At 43.6% G+C, this 9114-nt stretch overlaps 1 pseudogene; it reads right to left on the bottom strand.

The window, feature by feature from the left end:
- Nucleotides 1-8656: 8656 nt before the first annotated feature.
- LOC140472675 (5S ribosomal RNA) lies at nucleotides 8657-8775 on the bottom strand (annotated as a pseudogene).
- Nucleotides 8776-9114: the final 339 nt, after the last annotated feature.

Below are 9114 nucleotides of genomic sequence, written 5' to 3'. Positions count from 1 at the left end.
TAATGAACTGGCTCAAAGATAGAAAACAGAAGGTAATGGTGAAGAGTTTCTTTTCAGATTGGAAGCTTTTGTCCACTGGCATGTCACAGGGACCTGTGCTAAGTCAACTGTTTTTTCATCATTCACGTGAATGAATTGCATGTGAATATAGGAATTATGGGTACTAAATTTGCAGATGACAACGAAAAATGAGTGTGATATGGACAGTGAAATAGATTACCTCAGAACACAACTGCACCTTTATCATCTAGTCCAATTGGCCAAAGGGCCAAGGCTTGGGGGATGGAATTCCATTTTGAACTATGTGATGTTTAGCATTTTGGAAATGCAAATAAGGGCAGGACTTATACACTTAGCAGTAAAGTTCTGGGGAGGGCTGCTGAACAAAGAGATCTTAATGGAGATTCGTAGTTCCTTGAAAGTGGCCAACATGGTGACGAAGAAGAAGTCACATATGCTCACTGTGATTGGTCCGTGCATTGAGTCAAGAAATTGGGAGGCCATGTTTAAGCTGTACAGGACTTAGATTAGACCACATATGGAATACTGCAGGCAATTCTGGTCTTCCTGCCAGGCGAAGGACGTTGTGAAACTTTGAAATGATCAGAAAACACTTGCAAGAATGTTGCCAAATTTGAATTGTTTAATCTATAGAGACAACCTGAACCGGCTGGTTCTACTTGTCCTGAAGTCTCAGAGCGTAATGTTGATAAAATCATGAGGGGCAAGAATAGCTAACGTGTTGTCCCAGTAGAGGGGTTTCCAAAACTAGAGGGCGAAGGCTGAAGGTGACAGGGGCAAGATCTCAAAGGAAACTAAGGAACAACATTTTCATTCTGACGTGCTGCATGCATGGAATGAACTGCCAGAGGAAGTGGTGGAGGATGGTGTAATTACAACATTTGAAAGGCATCTCAATCGGGTCATGAAGAGAACTGGTTTAGAGCAATATGGGACAAATGCTGGCAAATGGTTAGATTAATTTACGATACCTGGTTGGCATAGACGCATTGGACTGAAGGGCCTGTTTTCATGCTGCATTTTTCTATGGCTCTATGACTCTATATTCTGATAGAGTCAAGTTTTGTCCCAATGAAAAACAATTGTGCAATGAGTCATAGAGTCAAACAGCACGGAAATTGACAGTTCGGTCCAACCTGTTTGCACTTGCCAGATGTCCTGAAGTTATCTAGTCCAATTTGGCAGCTTTTGCCCGTGTTCCTCTAAACCATTTCTATTTATGCACTCATCCAAACGTCTTTAAATGTTGAAATTTGTATCCAATTGGCTAGGTACCCATTGGGTCCAATGTGATTATAACTTATTCTTCAATCTACCATGCGGGAGCCTTGTCAAAAGGCAGGCTGACGTCCATATTGCTAAGGTCTACCTTCGTCAATCTTCTTTGTCAACTCTTAAAGAAGTTAATCCGGTTAGTGTGATACGATTGCTCATGGACAAAACTATGTTAAATAAACCTTAATCAGTCCTGACCTTCCAAATGCATGAATATCCTCTCAATCATAATCCTGCCAAGAACTTACCTAGCACTGACATTATGGGTACTGAGCAGAAAGTGAGTAGCTTGTTGTCGAAATTGCTGATGCAAAAACAATGTAGGCTTTCCAAGTGCATGAAATAGAGAATAAGTATTGCTGAATTTTAACCATTGAACGCTGTGACTTTTTGTTCGAGCTGGGATACCTAATCATTGTTATTCAACTCTCAAGACAAACACCAGCCACAGCATATACGAATGGGAAACAGAAAGAAAGATTCTGGAACGTGAATTGGGAATGATGGAATGATTCGGAACTTTAAAAAGCCGATTCAAGTGCGAAATACCTGTCGTCAATGCGATAATCAGTGTGTGTCAGAGCCTCACCCCTATAGTTTTTGGCGAAACGCAAGAAACAGGGACAGTAATCACCGTCTTTACCACGCACGGAATGGGAGAAAATTAAATCAAGCCTAATTAGTCAGCTGACATATAATCTCCTCCAGGCACATTCTTAAATGTTCAAACGACTCTTTCTGTAGAAGGGGGCTAATAATATTCAGTAGGTGAACAGCCATCTCCATCTGGTGGCAATTGTGACGAAATCTCTAACAGACAAATGTAACCACGTCTACAAACACACGGAGGCTGAGAGGAAAGACTTAAAAGGTTCCACATTAAGGGAAATCAGCATGTCTCTGTTGCCTGGTGAGGAAGGAAACACTGTGTTGAAGATTTCTTTAAAAACTGAAATTTCATAGCATTTACTGTGTACCACGAGGTTTTCTTTAACAGCTACTACTGCTGTGCGTAATCTTCCAAAATTGCATCATATGAAAACAAAGACAGAAATTACAAAAGCAGTTAAGTTAAAATGCCCAAAACCAGCATCAGTACTTTCTCTGGCGCCAAACACACCCTATTATCTATATTCTTTTTAAAATCAACGCTTCTAAAATTTGGTGAATGAACTGGCAATAACACGGATTATGGGACGATGATAATCTGCCATCATGGGTGTCCACCCAATTGCCATTAACCATTATTGATGAGATAATTTATTTGGATGCATCAAATCAAGGTTCATCTCGAAATGCGATTAAACAATAAGTCCCAGGGTTATAGAAAGGAGAACGTTCAGGATAGGAGGCGCGAGTAAAACTCATAGAGGCTAACTTAGGTCCATTCCATAATAACCATGTTGGGGCCAAGAGATTTAGAGGAACTGAGAGTCGCAATGGGAGGGGTAGAGGTTTTGATTTTAGCCCAGAGATTTTGAGCAATAGTGATTTGCAGATTTGGTAAGACAAGAAATGTGAGAATAACACAAAATAAGCTCGATCTTCTGAAATCAATGTAATATTTGAATTTCGAATACGATTTCAATTAGAATGTGATAATATTATTGCAATGTGTACTCATGCCGAGGAAAACAGGAGTACAGTGAGAAGTGTACAAAGCTGCCATTCCTAACTTGGAATGTGAATAAAACATAATTAATGTAAAAAACGGATCCAAAAGAAATACAGCCAAACTTAAAGGAAACGTTCAAATCACCCCTATCACATCCACCATGAGTCCTGACCTATCACTGAAGCTGGTAAATCGCTGCTGGAATATTGAAGCTTTAAAGTTTATCCTTTATTTTTTGAACGCTCAGATGATTTGAATCCATGCCTGCTGCTGATGCTGGAGAGTTGGAACGTTACTGTTCCTTCCGCCAGGCACCCGAGTCTTGCCAGAGCCTGGATCTTCAGAACAATCTGCGATTCTGGACCAGGGGGTCAATATGGTCGCCCCGAGGTGAGTTGTCTCTTTTGTGCCATCTTTGCTGGTGCCGCAGTATCCTCAGAACCTGTTTCTCGATCACCAGGAAATCTCGTTGTTGCATTCCATGATTGAAATGCTCTTGCCATCACCAAGAATGCTGTTGCAAAAGGAAGAAAAATAAAAACAAAAAAAAAACAAGCAAAAGAAGAATTCGAACAAGAGAAATCAGAATGAAGGAGCTAAATTTTTAATAATAGGGAATAACATAGTTCGACATAATTAAAAACAGGTTTGATAAAATACACCTTGCCAACTATTTTCGGTAGTACGATTTTCAAACAGATGGGATAAAAAGAATTAGAAGAAAAGCAACATACTTTACTTTTCTCATTGAACTCTGCTCAAATTTTTGTTTCTGCAGTGAATGAATGGTAGGAAATTCGATTCTATGCAAACTTTTTACATGTATTGCAAGGGCACTAAATCTACACAGCGATAAAACAACAAAAGGATGAAAGGTTTGGAATTAAATAAATAGTCTTTTTGAAGAGCGGATGCAGCTTCGTTTTTTGATTGACCATATGCTGCATTGCATATCTCCAATAATTCGACTTTTTGAAATCCCCTACCCATCAAGTTGTATCTCACTTAACTTGTGACTAAAGGGGCAGGGTAGTCACAGATATCTCAACATTCTGAATTTCTATATGTCAAACCGAGCAGTGACACGTATGTTCTGTTCTCAAATGCAGCAGTGAGTTCACTCATCGCCATGTCACCGCAGTCCTGCCTTCAACTTCCGTTTGTTCTGACTCTTACCCACCTTTCCGCCCTGTGGTATTTAGGAGATTACTGCAACCCTTGCTGCTGTTGATTGACTGGAGAAACTTTGAAAGTGGATCTAGGGTAGAGGGTTTTGCAGTCTGCAGAATTACAAACCCAGACAGCACAATGAAGAACTACCTTGCACGACTCTTCATCATTGTCTCATTTCTCAGTAAGTCCTTCTTTCCATTCAACCCCGGACAAGTTATTTGTAGTCGGGACATTATTATTATTGAAACAATGACTTTACTGATCATGACTTCTCATAATGTTATTATTTTTCTTAGAATACAGTTGTGAAGACACAGTGGAACAACCAGTTCCTGAAATGACGGTTGAGGAAGGAAATAATGTTCTACTCCCATGCAACTTTAAGACAAGTGAACTTAATCCTTATGTTTTCTGGTACAGACAACCCGCAGGACAGCCTCCGCAATATATACTTTACATGATTACAGTTGGGACTGTAAATAGGAATCCTGAATTGTCTGATCGTTTTTCTTTGACATTTGAGAAAACTACAAAGGAAACCAATTTAACGATCAACAAGGCCTTCATATCTGACTCTGCTGTGTATTTCTGTGCAATGAGACCCACACTGATGCAGACAGATGGCACGACCCGTACAAAAACTCACTCTCAGACTTCCAATTAGAGGTCACCAGGGGGCGGTCTCACACCGCGGAACATAACAATTCATCTCTACAGGGAGAATCACAGACCAAATTCTTGTAGTCATAAAAACGGATCTCAGTAACAAATGTTTAGTTACATTTGCAGATCTATATCGCTCTGTAAGTTCAGGATGCCAATATGGTAAGATTAACACTCAGAAATATCTCTGTGCTATTCTGTTTCCTGTTATTTTGCAAATGAACGACTCCAATGCATTTCCTTCTCATCTCTCCATTCAGTTCCTTCCGCTCAACACACTCGATCACATTTACTTTGCACTTGCATTACCATTGGTAATGCCACTGTGGCGGGGGCAGAGTGGCGTGAGGAATAGGCACATATTGCTCATGTAAGTATTTGTTCCTTCTTAGGAGACGAATTCAGAAGTTTTGCAACATGCCTTCGTGCAAACAGCAGCAACTCGTTATGTCACGCATTCAATCAAAGTGCCTGACTTCTATGTCCACAGACATGTGAGCAGTTCTCTGAAGCACACACCCACACACATGTACAAATACACACATCTACGCACACGCATGAGCCTTCTGCCAAACGTCCTCCTTTTGGCTCCATCACAGCCTGTCAGGTCTATGTCATTTCTTCATCACTGCTGTCAACTGCGCGGTGAATACATTATTTACATTTGAATTGGCATTGGGCTGTAACTGCCATCCTCAGTAATTGTCAAACAGGGGCTTGCAATTCTAATAGGTTTCGACAAACTAGAATGTGCTTAAGAGAGCCAAGGTCAATTTAACAAGGTGTTCTAAGAAAATATCTTAAATGCGTTGTATGTGTCTACATCCATGTTACTTCAGCCGTTTGACATTTACAGTATTTAGAATAGTGGGAATGGAGGTTAGAGCAGTTGAATGTTCCTCTTGCAGAATGTGGAACTTTAAGGTCATCATCAGTTTCCATACTGAGTTCATCTGCAAGAAGTCACCAAACTCCATCTCCTCGAAACCCGCGGTGGGGAACTGAAGCTGGAGCTGGATGATCTTCGGAACATTGAGGAGGCAGAGTGGGTTATCGAGAGTAGTTACAGGAAGGTAGCGACATCTCAGGTACAAGAAAAAGGTAGATGGGTTACCGTCAGCTGATTGAAAGGGAACTGGCCGACAGTGCAGGGCTTAATAGTGGCCGATCCACCCAACAACATTTTGTGGACTGTTTTAGGCGGGGGTGTGGGGTAGGCCAATTTCCAGGCGTGAGCAATGGAGCACAGGTCTCTTGCACCGAGTCTGTTCTTGTTGCTCACAAGGGAAATGGGGAGAGGAGCGGAACATTTGTCATTTACGCATCCATATTTGGCGGTTAACCGGAGATTCTGTGGGAATGAGAGGTACTAACAGCCGGTGCGTTGCTTCCTTCGTGCCACAACTCGTGACGTGAATGATCGTATTTTCGGGACCTGTGAGGGTGTTAGGGAGCAGCCCCAAGTCGTGGTCCAGAAGACACCAAACACACAGGTAGGAAGAATGTTGTGGATTTATGACAGAAATTCAGGGAACTAAGGTGCAAGGTTCGAGCGAGAACATGCAGAGTTGTCTCGGGTCGGTGAGGCCTTGAACAAACAGGATGGTGTCACCTTAAATCAGAGAGGTACCAATATCTGTGAAGGGGTTGGGGTGTGGCGGGAATTTGCTAATGGTCTTTGGGAGGGTTTAAACTAAATCAGCAGAGGCATGGAAATCAAAATTGTAGTTCCAGTGTACAATGGTTGACAGTGGTGAGATCAGAAATAAGATTTCAAAGTCGCAAGAGGGCACTGGCAAGCAAGAAATTGGTTTGAAAAGTGTCTATTTCAACACCAGTAGTATCCAGAATAAGGTAGGTGAACCTGCAGCATGGTTTGGTGCCTGGGATTTGGATGCTGTGACCATTTCGGAGACATAGGTAGAGCAAGGCCAAGAATAGTTGTTGCAGGCTCCAGGATTTGGACGTTTCAGTAAGAACAGAGAAAATGGTAAAAGAGGTGAATGGGGAGTATTGTTAATCATGGACAGTATTGCAGTGGCAGAAAAGTCGTTTGAAGATTCCTCCACTGAGGTAGTATAGGCTGATGTTAGAAACAGGAAAAGAGAAATCACCAAGTTTGGAGTTTTCTATTGGCCTCCCAATAGTTCCAGAGATGTAGAGGCAAGGATAGCAAAGATCATTCTGGTTAGGAACGAGGGTAAAAGGTTAGTTATTACTGAGGACTTTAACTTACCAAATATTGTTTGGAAATACCGCAGTTCGAGTATTTTAGATGGGTCAGTTTTTGTCCAACGTGTGCAGGAAGGTCTCCTGACACAGTATGTAGAGAGGCATACAAGGAGCGCGTACATATTGGAATTGCTTCTGTGTAATGAGGTCGTCCAGATGTTTGATTTTGGAGATACGTGAGCACTTTGGAGATAATGACAACAATTTGATTATGTTTGCTTAAGCAATGGAATGGGATAGGGATATACCACAGGGCAAGAGTTATAGCTGGAGGAAAGGCAAATGTGATGAGATTAGGCAAGATTTAGGATGCATAGGATAGGGAAGGAAATTGCCAGAGATGGGCAGAATTGAAATGTGGAGCTTATTCAAGGAAAAACTACTGTGTGTTCTTGATAGTTATGCACTTGTCATAAGTTGTCGTACGTGGGAGCCATGGTATATCAAAGAAATTGAAGCTCTTGTCAAGAGGAAGATCAATACTCATGTCGGGATGAGACTTTAAGGCGCAGTTCGGGCACTTGCGAGTTACAATTTAGACAGGAAAGACCTAAAGATAGAGCGAAGGAGAGCCACGAGGGGGCATGAGAACTCATTGACGGATAGGATCAAGGAAATTCCTACGGCTTTCATTTTTTTTTTAATTTAACCCCAGCACCCATGGTGTGTGTGTGCAGGTGTGAGACACAGTGAAAGACACAAAGTGTACGAATCTTTATTCAAATTCCACCACCAGGAAGATCTGAAAAACACCTGAGTGGCCAGTGACAAGCACTGCCCTTCAAACCACAGGGCAATGCTGTGTGAGCAAAACAGTGAAGGGGAGGGTAGGGACTAAATCAAAATAGAGTTGGAGGGGGAAATAATACACTCCACTCCCTGCGGCGCCCACCTCTCCCTGAACGACTCCAGGGTGTCGGTGGACACCACGTGCTCCTTCTCCAAGGACACCCGGGCTCTAACGTAACCCCGGAAGAGGGGCAGGCAGTCGGCCCTAACGACCCCCTCCACGGCCCGCTGCCTGGACCTGTTGATGGCCAGTTTGGACAGGCCCAGGAGCAGACCCACGAGGAGGTCCTCGGACCTGCCCTCCCTCCTCCGTACCGGGTGCCCGAAGATCAGGAGCGTGGGACTGAAGTGCAGCCAGAAACAGAGGAGAAGGTTTTTCAGAAAATCAAAAAGGGAGTGCAAACGCCCACACCCAATATATACATGGTCCACGGACTCCACAGCGCCACAGAACAAGCAGTTGTGCTGGGAGTCCGTGAACCACCGCAATCTGCGGTTGCAGGGGACTGCTGCGTGCAGCACCCTCCACCCCAGATCCCCGAGAGAAAGGGGGAGGACTCCCGCTTAGAGAGCCCTCCACTGGGGATCCCCACCGCCCGGTGGCAAATGGGCACGCCAAGGCGTGTCCGGACGGTGGATGAGGGAGAAGAGGTGGACGGTGTGCAGCAGCAGTCGATACAGGGCCTTCCTTTTTATATCCCTGAAAGGGACAAAATTAAAATTCCGGAGGAGCCTCAGGTTGTGGGGCACAGGCTCCCGCGGGAAGTACGGGACCTTGGGGCCAATGTGAAATTCCGTCCGGGCCGGAAAATAACCTGTCGCTGCATTGCGTGCGTGGCACAACACGAGAGCAGAGGGGTGACTTGAGCAGCCCCTGCTGGCGGAAACAGCCTACTGCACCTGGTATTCCCAGGCGGTTCCCCATCCAAGAACTAACCAGGCCTGCGTCTGCTTAGCTTCCCAGAGCAGACGAGATCGGGCGTTTTCAGACTAGTATGGCCGCAGGCTCCTATGGCTTTCACTAGGTACATTAGGAATTAAAGAATGACGAGAGAGAGATTAGGTCCAATCTAGGATAGCAGTGGGAAATTGTGTGCCGTGTCAGAGTAGATAGGGATAACGCTAAATGAATATATTTCATTAGTATTCACAATGGAAGAAAAGATAGTGATGTGGAGGACAATACTGTGTTATAGACTACTAGACCAGATGAGATTGATGTTCACAAAGAAGAGGTGTCAGCAATTCTTGAAACAGTGAAAATAGAGAAGCCCCTTGTGCCGGATGGATTTTTTCCAAGGATTCCCTGGGATGCCAGGGAGGAGATTGATGAGCCTTTGGCTTGG

This window comes from Chiloscyllium punctatum, unplaced genomic scaffold (assembly GCF_047496795.1).
Source record: "Chiloscyllium punctatum isolate Juve2018m unplaced genomic scaffold, sChiPun1.3 scaffold_403, whole genome shotgun sequence".
In the NCBI taxonomy this organism is placed as follows: Eukaryota; Metazoa; Chordata; class Chondrichthyes; order Orectolobiformes; family Hemiscylliidae; genus Chiloscyllium; species Chiloscyllium punctatum.
Note: the sequence above shows the minus strand (reverse complement) of the source record. Positions and strands in the feature narration are given on the sequence as shown.